Source organism: Astatotilapia calliptera, chromosome 2 (assembly GCF_900246225.1).
Source record: "Astatotilapia calliptera chromosome 2, fAstCal1.2, whole genome shotgun sequence".
In the NCBI taxonomy this organism is placed as follows: Eukaryota; Metazoa; Chordata; class Actinopteri; order Cichliformes; family Cichlidae; genus Astatotilapia; species Astatotilapia calliptera.
In genome coordinates, this window is record NC_039303.1 from 18,007,385 (window position 1) to 18,024,977 (window position 17,593).

General features: G+C 37.7%; 1 long non-coding RNA gene across 2 annotated transcripts; it reads left to right on the forward strand.

Moving 5' to 3' along the window:
* The first annotated feature begins 8,779 nt into the window (after positions 1-8,779).
* LOC113029031 (uncharacterized) lies at positions 8,780-10,257 on the forward strand. Of its 2 annotated transcripts, XR_003273333.1 has the most exons (4): positions 8,780-8,844; positions 9,011-9,187; positions 9,377-9,810; positions 9,974-10,257. It is a non-coding gene; the product is annotated as an uncharacterized LOC113029031 (long non-coding RNA). The 2 variants fall into 2 exon arrangements; XR_003273332.1 differs by lacking the exon at positions 8,780-8,844 and having other exon boundaries at positions 8,846-9,187.
* Positions 10,258-17,593: the final 7,336 nt, after the last annotated feature.

Below are 17,593 nucleotides of genomic sequence, written 5' to 3' on the forward strand. Positions count from 1 at the left end.
AAATGAAGTCAGTGACCAAAAATGCACTGTCCCAGCATTAAGAACATACATGTGTCAAAAGAAACACACAACAGAACACTATGAGTCACTATGAGTCATGGAGTGGCCTCCAAGGAGCTCAGACCTCAAGATTAATGGAGCAGCAAGAGATCATTTCACAGACAAAGACAGTCAACATCCAAAGAGAGCTTTAGAGTGTCCTTCAGGAAGCCTGGACAGCTATTGCTGAACACTGTAAGAAACTGCACTGACGTTTGCCTAAGAGAGCCCAGGGTGTGCTAAAGAATAGCGGTAGCCAAGTATATGCCTTTATTCTGTGCATATGTACATGTATCAACAAACCACTGCAGAAGAGAGCGGTGGCTCTACACGTATAGTAACTGCTTTCAGTAAGACAGGATGTTTTTTGTGCTTTATTGTATAATTGGATTTCTAAGAGTTGCACGACACACACTTTATGTTCAGACATATTATAGAGTATGATACAGACAGGGCAGGCCCCACTTTTAAACTTGGTCCAAGCACCACTGTCAGTGATATATTGAGTAATACTGGCCAGCTATAAAGCATGAAGCGCCTTGAGGCGACTTTTGTTGTGATTTGGCGCTATATAAATAAAATTGAATTGAATTGAATTGAATTGAATTTTCCATTCCCTCAATGTGTCTTGGAACAGCATCTTAGCTGTGTAGGTTGTATGCCAAATGAAGGATTTCAGTGAAGAAGTTCAGACACAGCTGCTCATGTCAAGGAAAGAATAATTTATTGGAAAAAGTTTTACAGTTTTGGAGGAAAAGGCTGTGCCCTTTTGGGGAGCTGGTCTACAGCAGCTCCCCTGCATTAGTCCAATCTAGCTTTTCTAGCTGGTTCAGTCAAAGTTCTGCATGTACATTATAGAACTACAGAGAATTCTGCAGTTATTGGTGAAACATCAATAAGTCATTCTTTATTGACCAAGTGACTCTCAGCTATTTAATGCGTGTCTGTGTAGGACATCTACAGACAGAGACATACAGAGACTTTGCAAACCGAAGGCAAGTGTTTTTAAAAGTGAATCACATCATTTTCTCTTATCCTAGTCGATTAATATTCATGAATATGAACAACCTCTACCCTGATTTTAAAAACTCAAAAATAAGTTTTTAAACTCCACTAAGATGAAGAAACACATTTCCATTGTAGTATGGATGTTTTAGGAAAAAGTGGTTAAGTTATGTTCCATCTGGCTGCTTTACGGTGGAAGACATTATATTCCACTTCATCCATTTAGTTTCTCACTGAGTCATTCACTGAACACCACTCGGTGAATCTGTGTTATGTAGGAGGTATGAAGTGATTAATGGCTCAAAATAATGGATTTGTGTTGTACTAGGAGGAGGGCAAACAAGTAACACAAGATTGTGTACGGCGCACAACGTACATGACATTAAAGACATCTGAAACACAACAAACTGCTTTTGTTTTGCAGACAGTCCTCTTTTTTGGATGTAGACTTTCTTATCTAACGCAGCACACACTCCCACAGTCTCTCAACTACTGTGGAAGATGGAACCTGCTTGATTATTTTGATCATGGCATTTATTAAAGGGGAACTCCAAAGATTTCACACATAAGCTAATAGCAGTGCTGTTTAGCCTATGGAAGCAGCTGGTTAATGTTTTCGTTGGCTCTGGAGAAGTATTGTCTGGTTGTGCTTGAAGTTTACAAGTTAGAGCTCTACTCTCAGAACGATGGGATTTGAAATGCATTAAAATTCACCAAACAGGGATAGTCTAAGGGAAAAAAAGGATGATTTCCATTATGAGAAATGTTTTTAAAAGTTGATCCATGCTAAGGATTAGAAGGGGGACTTACTCTGCTCTGTTCTTTTGAATGTCTTACATTGTAATTCAGGGGTGGGGAACTCCAGGTCTCGAGGGCCGGTTACCTGCAGGTTTTAGGTGTGTCCTTGATCGAACAGTGCTGATTTAATTGGCTTGAACTTGATCCCGTGATTTAGGTGTGTTGACCCAGGGTGAGATCTAAAACCTGCAGGACACCGGCCCTCGAGACCTGGAGTTCGACACCCCTGTTGTAATTTGTCAGGTATTCATAGTGCAGCAACACATTGTTCAAGTTACCGATGAACGCGAATCCAGTCTGTGAAGCTTAAGAGGTAGATCTGGAAACAATAAGTTGGTGACCCTTCCACCAGCAACCATCTACAAGACAAAGATGCTGGTAATACTGTGAGTGGTACTGATGGGACTGAGCTAAGAACTGACCAGGAATTTTGAAAGTCTCATAAGGTTGCAAGATCTGATCTCATGGATTTTTAATATTTAATATCATGATGCTGGAACCCCGCTTTATGTTTCTTATAACATGAAGTCAAGTCTCCTGTCCTTATACCGCAAAGCCACAATGCCAGGATTCAGTTGGATTTGCATGTGTGTGTCTGTCTGTGTATCTGTGTGTGTTATCATTCTGGCTGTAAACACAATAGCTTGAAAAAGATTTAAATCATTTCTAATAAAACTTTGACTCATGTTAACAATCCGTTCAAAATTGTCTTACATCCACCATGGTCTTTAACGTCAGCTCAATGACTTATTGGTCTAAAATTGACAAAAAGCCTTTTAACTTGTGTCGTTTGCATTGTCAATACATAGAAAGTGCTGTATGAAGATTTAAAATATCATGTCACATTTGACCTCTGACCTTTCCTTCAAGGTTGGTAGAATTATCTTAAGGTCAAAATGATAACATATAGGCTTATATGTGTCTACTGCATTACAAACTTCTTAAAGTATGTTTAAAAAGAACAAAGTGCACACAATGAATATATGCAAAATATAATACTATTCATTTAACAGCAAATACTGCCCAGAGAGTGAGCAGAGAGCTTTTTGTTTTATTAAGCAGTGATCATATCCCCCAGAAAAGGTTTCGTTAGTTATTTTCTGAGTAACCAGCCCCACAAGAACCCTGCAAACATGGATTCATGATATGAATCTTACCTGATTGATTGTGAGTGGTTGCTGATTGATAAAATCACACAGCAAAGATATTGCTGCACCAAAAACCTTCTCATGGATGACGTGGATGATCTTTCCAACTGCCAGCTGTTTTACTTTCCAAGCCGTAGTGAAACTTGAAAGTGAAACAAAACAGGAAGACACAATGTTTTTGGCTTAAGAGTAAAAGTTGCACCTTATATGATGGTTTGGGTTCCAATCTGCCCTCTGGCTACGTCAAACACAGGTTCAAACCCAAAGTTGTTCTATTTGCAAGAAGATTCTCACACAGTTCTTTGTTTCCACGATCATGAGCAGAAGAAAAAGGTTTATACACTAACACCACTATTTGCCAATGCCCTACCCCAGACTTGTCTTATAAAAAATGAAATTTTTGCATTGATTTGATTAATATTTAATATTATGCATGTTTGCAAGAGGAGGAAGCAATTATTTAAGAGTCCTCAGTGCTACTTGGATTCTTAGAGAGTTTCATCACAGATCCAGATGTAATTATAAGTCATTCAAGAGGGTGTCTCTGAAGTAATGGGGACAATCAGGTCTTAATGTTAATAAATACAACAGCAAGTGTTCACAAAAAGGAAGTTTGAGCTCCACCTGAGGCTGGCTCAGTATGAGCATATCATACTGCCACACACCTTTCACTTGAAAGGGGAAACTTTAACAGCAGCGAGATCAAACTGAAAAGGTTCACGTGTCCAGTCAACTGCTCTGAGTTCACCTTAAGGTTAGACGCTTTGCCAGAAGCCAATGTTCCCCAAATATAATAGTTTCTCTGGGGAGTTGTGCCACGTTTGATTTAGTTGATATGTGTTTGCACTCTGAAATCACTTTTTAAGTCCACTGAGATAACTCAGACAGCAGCTTCAAAGATAAGACAGCTGAGGCATGGCACAGGTCGGGCTGCTCAGCTTTTGGTCTTTGTTTTTTAGGGTGACTGACATGTCGCGTTGCCTCATCCTCTTGTGTTTACACCAACAAACAACCAAACCTTACCTTCCAGCTAGTAACCATTACTAAGGTGCTGCCCTTAATCATGCAAGGGTTAAGTGCTAAGGCAGGAGAAACACAGCCCTGCACTGTACTCTGTTTGATTTACTGAAGGTGCAGTTGATTTATACTGCTAGGTACTTGAAAAACTCCCTCGGGCAGGAGTGGTACTTGCAAGAAAAGATATATTGTGTTTTAAACAAATCATAGTAGGTTACTTAGAATCCCAAGAGCAGCTACAAACCACAGTGACTCTTAACAAAGGATTCAATGATGCCTTGAGAAATATCTGTAAACATTTTAAAGAGGTGGAAGCATCATTTAGGTGAGACAGTTTGACTTATTGCTTTGCAGTCTGTATTGCTTAAAGAGTTGTTTAATGTGACAGTTTTCTTGCGCTTTGTCACCTTAAGAAAACTCTCGAGTCTGTTAAAAAGTAAAAAATGGGATTTTGAGAAAAGGCAAAAAGTAGCTCTCCCTCAGTGCTGGCTGCTGTTTGATTTTGTGGCGGTGCAGTTGCATTTGTCATGTTGAACTTTTGGAACATTTCCCAAAATCAGAGAAAGAAACTTTCAAAGATAAAAGAAAAAACTGCCCAGGGACAGGCCAAGAAGTCCCGCTGGCTATAAAAGGATCTTCAAGCAGAACAAATGGTTGTTCTGTGAGTTGATGCAATCCCAGCTAATATTCCTTTTGATTCTTTAGAGTTAGCGGGGCTGTGATCTGTCAAGACTCTGCAAAGGTTAAAGTTCCAACAACACTTGTGAACAACTTGACTTTTTTGACTGACATGTTTTGACTTGCAGCCTTCATTAGCATGCTTTCAGTTTGTGGCCTTCATTAGGGTCATCATCAGCCTGACCAAGGCGACAAGCCCAAAGATGTGGTCAGGGACGTTTTTCTAAATACTTTAGTTTTAAACTTTAACCTTTTCTGTGTGCATGTTAGAAGAAAGGGATGTTGTGGTGGAAACCTCGACTCTTTCTACATATGTCAAGACTCTTTTATTTGGAGATTAACTATGGGAGTGGGATCATGGCTCCAGGCACACTCCTTCCGGTTCTTATCTACATGTGTTCCCCCAGTTCTACAAGCTGTTCATTCTCGTTTACGTACCCCACCATCGCTCCACTTTCCAGTTCTTTAACTTCTTCACTCCTATTCAGTACATGGGGATCTGCCAGGCCCGGGAGCCGTCGCCAGTCTCCTTCAAGGCCTTCACCAAACCGCAGCTCAACTCATGTCCAAGCCGTTCACCTTTACCTACACTGTTAAAAAAACCATCCTAAAACAACGGTAATATTCCGGCAGCTGGGGCGCCAAAAATACGACCGTAAAATAACAGAAAATAACTGTCCCATAAAAATACAGTTATTTCCAGTAATGAAAATACAATTAATTGCGCTAATTTGACATGGGATCTCGCCTTCTTCAAGTGCCGCTAAACGTTAAATCAGGAACATGTTAATGTGATTAAACAATGAAACCATCTATAAATAGGAAAAAAAAAACATCTTAAAAAAATGGTAATATTCCGGCAGCTGGGGCACCAAAAATACGACTGTAAAATAACAGAAAATAACTGTCCCATAAAAATACGGTTATTTTCAGTAATGAAAATAGAGTTTGTTGCGCTAATTTGACATGGGATTCTGCCTTTTCCAAGTGCTTTTAGACATTAAATTAGGAACATTTTTACGCGATCAAACAATGAAATTACCTATAAACAAGGTCACTGAATGTGGAAATATGAATCATAATACGTAAATGTACAGAAATATACAGTTAACAGTTGGTTTAAGTAATAATTGATTGCATGCCCTGGGACAGACTGACAGAGGCGAGGCTGCCATATCGCACCATCGGCCCCTTTGGCTATCACTAGTAGGCGGTAGGTGAAGAGTCTTGACCACGGACACAACGACGGGGAGTGTCTGAGCCAGGGCGCGAACCGGCAATCTTGTGATCACAAGGCAAACTGCCAACTCTTGAGCCACGAACGGCCTAACTAGCAATGATAATAATACTTATGTGATGTAACACAAGCTTATAGGGATCATGCTATATACTTTTCCATAGCATTACATTTGAATTCAACAGTTCAATCTTTCAAATAACGGACAGGTATTTGTGAAATCATGATACATTTGTGAATGTATTTTAACAATCTAAATATGCATATGTACAGACAGATACATTTAATAATCATGACAATTATGTTGTATTACATTACAGTGATTTAACGTTAATTTACATTCAAAATGTGAAGTCAAAGTCTATTTACGTAACTTTAATGATATTCTAGAAGAACAGAACATTACTGTAAAATGCACAGTAAAATACCTTCATATTAGGTTTTTTTCCTACGGTCGCAGCCATACCCGCGACCTTGTTGTTAGTTCACATTCATTGGCCGATGGTTAGCGTCATGTTATTTATATTAATTGCAATTCCTACCTCTACATTTCTTTTTCAAAATATATAATTAGCACAGCGTGTCCGTGCAATGTCTTACATTGTGGCATGCAGAGAAATCTTAACAAAGAAGCTCACAGAGAGAGATTGAGCTTGTTATTTAACCCCAAACTGGTAGGGGGAGCTCCTTAATAAAACACTTGTGGTGCTACAATATGCCTCAAGGTTCAACAACAGCACAACAGAAGTCACTCATGGTACAGCACTCGGTACCACTTTACAATAAGGCTCCCCTTATAGATGCTAATAAATAGTTTATAGCTATATTATTAATTAATTTGTAAATGCTTTAAAAACCATTATTAATGGTTTATTATGCATTAGTTAAGGGTGAGAAAGAGGAAAAAAACTGACCGGTTTCTTGCCAAATAGTGAGCCAAATGTGTTCACCTATATATTTCATCTAGAGTTGCTATATTAAACATTTCAGACTAAGTTACTATCCTGTAAGCACATCAGCATTTGTAAACATATTTTTTATCATATAAAATTGTACTTCAGAAATGCATTATAAATATCCACAACTATCAATCGGAGCTTTGTTGTAAAGTGTAAAGCATAAAACCATTTATTAATGAATAATAAATATTTATAAATGCCAAATGGGAGCCTTATTGTAAAGTGTAAAGCATAACACCATTTATTTATGACTACTAAACATTTATAAATGCCAAATGGGAGCCTTATTGTAAAGTGTAAAGCATAACACCATTTATTAATGACTACTAAACATAAATGACAAAAGAGAGTTTTGTTGTAAAGTTTAAAACATGTCAACATTTATTAAGGACTAATAAACATTTATAAATGCCAAATGGGAGCCTTATTGTAAAGTGTAAAGCATAACACCATTTATTAATGACTACTAAACATAAATGACAAAAGAGAGTTTTATTGTAAAGTTTAAAACATGTCAACATTTATTAAGGACTAATAAACATTTATAAATGCCAAATGGGAGCCTTATTGTAAAGTGTAAAGCATAACACCATTTATTAATGACTACTAAACATTATAAATGACAAAAGAGAGTTTTGTTGTAAAGTTTAAAACATGTCAACATTTATTAAGGACTAATAAACATTTATAAATGCCAAATGGGAGCCTTATTGTAAAGTGTAAAGCATAACACCATTTATTAATCACTAATAAACATTTATAAATGACAAAAGATAGCTTTGTCGTAAAGTTTAAAACATGTCAACATTTATTAATCACTAATAAACATTTTTAATTGCCAAAAGTGAGTCTTAAATGTATAATGTCACCATTTATAACACTTAGACCTAAATTACAATCAGTGCTTGAAATAACATTTAACTACTGTCAAAAATGGCAATGTATTGTAAGAGTAACACATGTAACATTAAATGTGTTTTTTAAAACACCAAACAGTCACCCACTCCAAAAAAAGTTCATGCCAGACTGGTTCAAACTGGAAATATTTTTTGTATGTCCTTAAATAAGCGTCCCAGTGGTCCATCAGGGTGTCGCGCTCCAGTTCCTCCTTAAGAAAAGTCAGTTTCTCTCGCTCCTTGTTAAGAAGGGCAGTTGCAGTAGGGGCAGGATTAGAAGAAGAATCTAAAGAAAAAACAATTATTAAATTACAATACTAAAATAATTTATAATCTAAACTTGGGAAACTCAAATAAAATATTGATTAAAAACGGTTACAACTTGAATTTATAAAAAGCCACTTTGTAAAAATTATGTTATATACACATGTGGTGGTTCAGACATTTCTAAAACAAGGCAAATAATTCTTATGTGTACTGCCTTACCAGGGTGTTTAATATAAATTTAATGATGCACATAAACAAAACTAAAAATATACAACTAAGTGATATCAATCGTTTGGAATAACCAATAGTAATAGAGCTATTCACATGTTATGTGATGTTAGTTAGCCACTGTAGCTAGCAGCCAAATGGCTCGGTAGCTAGCTAGCTAGCTAGCATTATACTCACCTTCATGTCTAACTGCTGACGTCGTTGGCTTAGTGCAATCTAGATCATCCAGTCTCTGCTTTTTGTATCTCTTCGAACGTGTGCTAACTGTGTAAGTCGCAGACGCACACAAATTTTTATCTTCTGCTCCATCCATGGTGCAGCAACTTGAACGAGCGCCTTCAGTGTGTCTGTTCGTGCCCCTTTGGCTTGACCTTCCAGAGCGCTCCACTGCCTGTCGCGCTCTGAGAGGAGGGGCTTTCCTTAATAAAGTTAACTGTGATTGGATGGTTGTATAAGCTCCTCTGCGTTTAAATTAAATTTGTTTTCCCTCCCTTTGGCGGCAGAACATATTTCTTTAGCATGAATCCAGCGGGTTAGATCTACATAACAAAGTCGGAGATACATTATAACAGGTGAGACAATCCTCTTTTTTGCGTGGGACTATTTTTGATTATAGGGCTTGTTTTATATAGCATGTGAAGTTCTTTAACTCTGAACCGATTTGCACTAGACTCCCATAGAGTATTTTACGGTGTTTCGAGGTGATAATAAAATAAATTACTCATTTTTTCCCACCAGAATGTCTCTGGGAATGAGATTGCGCGCCAGAATAGAAGGAAAACAAACTAAATATAAGGCACTAAGGCTCATTAAATGGCTGCAGAAGAAACACCTGCTAAAAAAGAAGCTTAGATGTCCTGTTTGTCACCATAAGATGAAAATGATTTCCGTGGTGAAGAAAGACCAATATATGTGGTATGTATAATGCATGATAATGTAGTGCATGTAGTAAATATAACAAAATATTTCGGTTATCAATGCAAGAGGGAGCATTAACATCTTTTCATTATTATTTTCTTCATACTTAATTTTGTGATTATCTTTTCAATTAATGCTCTTGTTTAAAGGTCCATTTCTTTACTTAACTCATTTGTATGTTCTCAGGTGCTGCAAAAGAGCAAGTCATAGGAAAGTTTCCAGAACAATTAGAACTAGCTCCCTCTTTGAGAAATCAAAAACATCTCTTTTCAGTTGGATGAAGTTCATTTACAGGTATATGTAGATGTAGACATTAATAGCAATGCACCTTTCATAATTGAACACCAATACGAGACTTGTGAAATAAAATTAGGGCCTCAGTAAGTAATAATTGCCTCAATTTCTATCACAGATTTTCACAAGGGCTCAGGCTCAGACAAATAGATATGATCGATGATGAAGTGGCTGGCAGCTCCAGAACACTAAGTAGCATGGCAAGACACATTCGACATGTTTGTATACGTGCAATTAAAAGACACAGAATAAACAATGGACACCGTCTTGGTGGTGACAGAGAATTTGTGGTTATAGATGAAAGATGTCTCCGTCATCAGCGAAAGGTTGGTAAACTCTCAGACAGGTTTGTTAGAATCAATGCAGATCTGAATGTGTCCTCTAAACATGGAAACCTTTACCATAAGTAAAAAAAATTAGTAGAAGCAACCATCTTTTTGAATGTTTCTTTGTAGATATTCTGTTTAATTTTATTCTTCTTGTTTTCAGTATGCACGTGGACGCTTTGGAAATGCATGGAAAAGGAAGAAATGGGTATTTGGAATGATGGGAATTAAAGACAAAAGGCGAAGGCTCGTGTTAAAACTTGTTGAAAAACGATCAAGGCGCCACCTTGTTCCTCTGATCAGACAGCATGCTAAGTTGGGTAGTGCCATTATCAGTGATGAGTGGAGAGCCTACAAGAATGTTTTGACAAACATAGGGTACAGACATTACACTGTAAATCACAGCAGGTGGTTTGAATCAGAATCAGAATCAGAATACTTTATTGATCCCTGGGGGAAATTATTTTTTGTTACAGTGCTCCATTTTGTAGATCCTCAATCTGGCAGTCATACACAGCATATCGAAAGGGCTTGGATGACCATCAAAGGACATGTCCGTAGATTAAGGAAATCGCACTGAGAAGTTGCTGGAGGAACACCTGATGGTTCTTGAGTGGTCATCTTGGCTTGGTTCGCGACACCCTGATGGACCACTGGGACGCTTATTTAAGGACATACAAAAAATATTTCCAGTTTGAACCAGTCTGGCATGAACTTTTTTTGGAGTGGGTGACTGTTTGGTGTTTTAAAAAACACATTTAATGTTACATGTGTTACTCTTACAATACATTGCCATTTTTGACAGTAGTTAAATGTTATTTCAAGCACTGATTGTAATTTAGGTCTAAGTGTTATAAATGGTGACATTATACATTTAAGACTCACTTTTGGCAATTAAAAATGTTTATTAGTGATTAATAAATGTTGACATGTTTTAAACTTTACGACAAAGCTATCTTTTGTCATTTATAAATGTTTATTAGTGATTAATAAATGGTGTTATGCTTTACACTTTACAATAAGGCTCCCATTTGGCATTTATAAATGTTTATTAGTGATTAATAAATGTTGACATGTTTTAAACTTTACGACAAAGCTATCTTTTGTCATTTATAAATGTTTATTAGTGATTAATAAATGGTGTTATGCTTTACACTTTACAATAAGGCTCCCATTTGGCAATTATAAATGTTTATTAGTCCTTAATAAATGTTGACATGTTTTAAACTTTACGACAAAGCTATCTTTTGTCATTTATAAATGTTTAGTAGTCATAAATAAATGGTGTCATGCTTTACACTTTACAATAAGGCTCCCATTTGGCATTTATAAATATTTATTATTCATTAATAAATGGTTTTATGCTTTACACTTTACAACAAAGCTCCAATTGATAGTTGTGGATATTTATAATGCATTTCTGAAGTACAATTTTCTATGATAAAAAATATGTTTACAAATGCTGATTGTGCTTACAGGATAGTAACTTAGTCTGAAATGTTTAATATAGCAACTCTAGATGAAATATATAGGTGAACACATTTGGCTCACTATTTGGCAAGAAACCGGTCAGTTTTTTTCCTCTTTCTCACCCTTAACTAATGCATAATAAACCATTAATAATGGTTTATAAAGCATTTACAGATTAATTAATAATATAGCTATAAACTATTTATTAGCATCTATAAGGGGAGCCTTATTGTAAAGTGGTACCCAGCACTCTCTCTACAAAACAACAACTGTCAGTGACGCTGCACCACGGCGTAAACACAACATTCAAGATAACAGTTTAAAGTAACGTAACCATAAACAATAGAACAAGAACATCTAAACAGCAGCACATGTCCCAAGGCATGATGGGAGACATTTCTGGATGTATTTTTACGATCTAAATATGCATATGTACAACAAAATATATTTAACAAACAAGTAAATTGTGTTTTATTACATTTACAGTGATGTTATGTTATTTTACATTTGACGTGTCAGATCACAGTCTACTTATGTAAATGTAATGATATTCTAGAGAAACAGTACACATCTGTAAAATACACAGTAAAATCATTTGACATTACTATTTTTTGGAACAGTGTACTAAAACGCTGTCAAACCTAAAATGAGGACGTGGACCCAGTGAGTGAAAGTAGTGTTAAAAATGAACATTGTGCAGTATTCATCTGGCAATCCTTGTTTTTTCCCCCTTTTTTAGCCATTTTTACATTGCTATTCTTGATATATCCTTGGCCACAGCGGTTCGTCTTTAACAATCTCCAACTATTGGATGCATGTGATCAGAGTCAAACACTGAAAGCTCAAGGACAGGAATAGTTTAGAGGGATTGCACAAATATCCAAAGTACAAGTGAAAGATGACATGGCAAGAGTTGTAAAAAGTGTCAGATTGGGTTTTATCCTTTATGGCACACCTCCAAGTAAGAGTCAAATATGATAGAATCACTAAGTTCAGTTTGTAGGGCCCCCAGAAGAATGTGCTCCCGTGCCTGTATAAAAAAAAACCCTGTGAAGCATATCTAAAGATGACAATGTACATTTTTTTAGGCTGCAGCCTGGAAAGAATATTCAGAAGGACATGCACAGCCGTTGCTGTGAGCATATGCAACTGTAATATCATTCCCTACATTCTGTCTGGTTGCGAATTTGCCACATCAACCCTGTCATATGCAAATATGCTCATGCAATGCTAATATGCGGTAGATTTAACATCATGCTTTTGGCTGAATACTGGAGGGTTTGCTTTGACCAGTAGTGTTTTCTTCTCTATGTGGATGTTGTTCTTTAGAGCGGAAGCGGATGGCTGCAACCATTTTCACTTTTCTAACATACAAGGATACGTTCAAAAGCCTTTTTGTCAAACTTCGCTTATGACAGATTAGATAGAGAGATTACAACAAAAACTTTCCTAGTTTTTACTGAAAAGAGATAGTTGAAGCAACTTTTTCTCTGTTTTTGGTGGTGAATCCACATTTTTTTGGTCCACTAATAAACCTGAAGACAGTTTTCTGAATAATAATAAACATGGAGTCTTTTATGAAGAAGTTGGATGGCCTTCACTGTCTGAAAGCTGTGATAACCCTATAGTAGCTTTCTGTATGGCTCTCTTTGGGAAAGTGCCATTGTATTAAAGTGACTGCAAAGTTTGCACTGAGCTTGGAAGAACTGTTTTTATTTCTTAGCCAAAGCTCTTTAAAAGTAAGCAAACAAGGTGTTATTAGAGTGGATTGTAAATTAATAAATTCATGAGGAATTTAGCTTCTAATAACATTAAAAATCTATGATTATTATAAATAGAAGTCTTCATTGAGAATTCTAATAAAAACGTGTTTTTTGTTGTTTTTTAAACTCTTGTTTTTGCCTTTTGAAAAAAGGGTCGGGTACCTCAAGTTCTCAGCTTTTGCCCAAACATGTAGCATCAGTGCCAGTCTTACAGCCGTCACTAAAGGGCACACAGAGGGTACCACCATTTTTCAGAGCTAAAAATGTTACAGTGAGCTTCTTGTGATATTTAGAGTACCTCACTCATCTCAGCCTACAAACTGTATCCCCCTGAAAGAAGCTGAGGTCAGATGACTGTGGAGACAAGTTCAAGAGAGCAACTTCGTGTTCAAGTAGTTCTCCTAAAGCTTTGACTCGTGTTTGACTTCAGTCAGGGTGGATTTTATCACCCACTGTGAAATGCTGGCATGTTTTAGACCACCCCAAAAGTCCAGCTTCATTCCCCTTCCTGAGAAATGGTTTTGAGTTTGCTGCTCATTCTCTCAGATTATTACGAGGAAACCTTTGGACTTTTGTTTTAAATAAGTCTTGTTTTTTTTTAAAATTCGCTTAGTTTTCTATCACTTCTATCAGTTCTCTTTGGTCCTCCCAGTGCTAATATGATCCATTTTATACAGCGTCTTAGAGTGCAAGTCATAATTTGACATTGACAAAGCCCTGCTTTTGTTTAGTGTCTTTGCACGAGAACTATCACAAAACAACATATCAGTGTTATTTTTCTAAGAAGTGAGCAGTGGCTCTAAGCTGATTTAGTGGATCAAGCCCCTGATGTGTAGGTTAGATCTGAGCTGTTGTTTGAAGTGCCTTGATAGAAGGATGCATGTCAAAGATTTTGTGGTCAGTGAAAGTAAGTTTTACATCAATAAGTTTGCAAGTAAAAATGTTTTTCTTGACATTTTGGATCTTGTGGCAAACACTGTTTATTAATAATGAAGTATAGGTGTGTGTGTGTGTGTGTGTTTCATTGTTTAGTGTCAAGGCAGCTGCTTCAGCCATGTATCAATCTGACTTCCTCCATTTGAAATTTCACGCAACTCAAGGATGACTTTCCATGCAACACTTTAAAAGCGAGGTGGCTCACTACACCCTCAGACATTCAGCTCATGGTGATTTTTCAGATTCACATCTGGTTACAATAATCCCTTACCCCTCTCTAAGGAAGCACGACCAATGTTGCCTCTGAAAAAGTGTAGAACAAACATGCAGCGTCATACAGTTGGATGAGTGGTTTGGACATTTCCCTAACATGTGGAAGGTCCCTGGTTTGAGACTAGGAGAAAACACAAATCCTCGAGTTCCTTTTCAAGGACGGCATAAAAAAATCTAACAAAGCAAATATGTGGAGTTATCTGTTGTGGCAACCCAGTGTGAATAAGAGAGCAGCTGATCGTGGAGGCTCTGGTGCATGACAATTTTGTTCCCTCCTTCAACACCAGGCGTTTTCAGTGTTCAGTGGAGACCAGTCTCCATCTGGTCTTTTAGTTTGAAAATGTATTTCATAGTGAAATCCCAGGCACTGTCCCGAGTGAACAGCTGGACAAACTGGAGCCAGAGTATCCTACATTCATGCATAAGTCTCCATTACTTTTATATGTTCCCCAGTCATGTCATTATAAAAACTAACTCTAACACTTCTCCAATACTGGTGATGGGTTTGTGCAACAATCAGCTTGGGGATGAATCATCCCGCCTCTTCTCAAGGACACCTTTATGATGAGATTTTAATCTTGTGACTGCAGCACCTTTGGGCCTCGAGTCTTTGTAGTGCCAGTGCCATGAGCTAACCGTCTCATGGATAATGGAGTCAGCATGATGTACCTCATGCTCTGGGCTGAATTCTCGGTGATTCAAGGGTCATTATGGTGAGTGAGATCTTGACATTTACACAGAGACCAGAAGCTCTGGGGTTTGAACTTAATGCTCCCTTGTCCATCTCTATCTGTATGTGTGTGTGTGTGTGTGTGTGTGTGTGTGTGTGTGTAAAAGCAGAAATTCAATTATACAGTGTATGTCTTTTCTTTCTCTTTTACATAGCTATCTATGCTAGCTATGTAACCTTTGTTAAATACAACTAGTCATGTCAGCTTGCCCTTGCAATCCCATGTTTTGTGTTTTGCATGCATGCACCCTTCATTCATCCTCTCATCGTCGTCTCTAATTTGCAGCCACATCCACCCTCAGCCTGCACACTATTAGAGTCTGCCACACTCATCTATACATAGACCCTCCTCTGCTGGTCTTTTTCTTCTTTCATTCTTTCCCGTTCATACACCGACCCAGTCCTCAACCTCTGCTTCCCACCCATCCATCTGTCTCTCATGAAACTCTGCAATCCAGCACACCTCCTTAACCCAGCCCTCTCCTGGGGCCTAATTAATTTACTGAAATCTCAATCAGCCTTCCACTCCATTACCCTGATCCTGTTTGATACTTTCTTCTCAATGCTGGGGGGCATTAGGATGATTACATTCACCATCCAGTCTCTCTTCCACTATGATTTCATCGTCTTGTTCCCCCGATATAATGATGTAATGGTGGGGGGCACGCCCCTTGCTCAGGTCAGAAAAAACTGAATCATAACACAGAAGTTTAGAGGCTCCCGAGTTCAATCAGAGAGAACTGTGGGTGGGTGGCGAATCTCTTGGGGAGGAAATAAACTCCTCTGAAGTCAGGGGGGAGAGATAGAAAAGGAGAGATCGGGGCAAGAGATAGCAGACACTGGTCGGAAGAAAGAGGAAGTAAAAAAAGACAGACAGAGCAACTGAAGATTATGAGAGAAAAGGAGAACAGCTCTACAGGAGAACAAAGACAAAGGGTGGGAAAAGGTTCTAGGACACAGGCAGCATCATTCACAAGCCAAGGGTAGAAAAAGGCAAGTATGAGCATCATAGTGTCACGGGCTAGCACGCTAACATTTACTGAGTCACATGTTCAGGTAGCGCCTGTAGGATTGGTGGGAATGTCATTTGTTTTATAGTTGTCATGTGTAAGGCTGTCTTTTTCCCATGACTACAGATACAGTCCTAAATAAAACAGAACAGTTACACTGACCATTATGTCCGTGACCATTATGACCATTATCATTGAATGTGGCCTAATAATGGTTTTGACACAAAGTTATCAATAGCTGAAGTTAGCTTACTGACACAAATGCTGCTACCACACTCCTAATATTGTCAAATAAGAGGACAAACAGAAGAGGCAGTTTCATTAAGACATTTAAGGACTATACGTAAAGTGACTCCCCATAATGTCATGATCTGTAAAGTTATTTTAGTATGGAAATAAAAAACAGAAAGCTCGCCCAGAAATGAGAATTGAATGTAAGTCAGTCAGAAACAAACGCAAACTCCACATTCATTACAGCTTTGTGATTGGTTACCAATGCAATGGGTAGGAGCACCTCACTCTAGGTGGGAGGAGGGGCTGGATATGAATGCAAATGGTAATTATTTGAATTGTCCCTTTAAAAAGTATCTGGTTAGGTTGCAACCTCATCTTTCAGTTTGTTCCTCAGAGTTATGCAGAGTCGATGGTCAGTCAAGTCAGAACAGATCAGATGAGGGAATGATCTGTAATGATCTGTCAGTCAGAAACTCAGGCCCTGCAGCGCAAAAATATATAAGAATCAAAGTCTCGAGATTTTACAGTCTGGAGCAGCTTCACACTGGGTGCATTAACAGTCTGGAGTTCAGTCTTTTCGTCTGTCCACTGTTGCCATTTGGGATGACTGGTGGAATCCTACCAAAAATCAGATAAATCATTCACTGTCTGACTGGTTGTGCAGATCTGGATCCTGGAGGTCACACTGGGAGGATCGCATCCAATGGAATCAGTGGAATTTCATCATGAGCTCATAGCTCAATACAAGACCTGACCAGTATTTAGAAACAGGTTTATAGTCTCTAATCTGTCATTTCATTTTCAAAGAGTTCTACTGTACATTCTGTTTTAGAGCATTCAAGTGAATCATGAATTTAACAATTAAAAAATAACTGCAATTGGCAATAATATAACATCATGAGAATGTGTGGTACTCGGTAGTTAACGGATTAAATTGTAACTGTTGTTAGGACTTCTTCAGCCTAACCGACATAGTTGTGATAAACATACATGTAACACAATCATTAGACAAACCGAAATATGAATGTTAAAGCTTAAAGTTTCATACATTACAACTAAATTCTGCCCAAAAAGTTATCAAAGTACGTATGTTTGCTCATAACAGTAACATTGCTCATTGATATGACAGATACAGCAGAAAATAGCATTTTATGCGTCAATTGCTATAATTAGCATCATCAAAAGTAACATGAGTGCAATATGTAATTACTCTTGTTGCTATCACTGAACATAGAGGTTAGTTAGCTTACAGAGACACGTGGAACACCATTCATTTAGCCACCACTTCTGCTGACTTCAGCAGATCAGCCTAACATTCATCTCACTGTTGAGATGTTGGCCGATAACTTCTGAAAAGTTTTTTAACA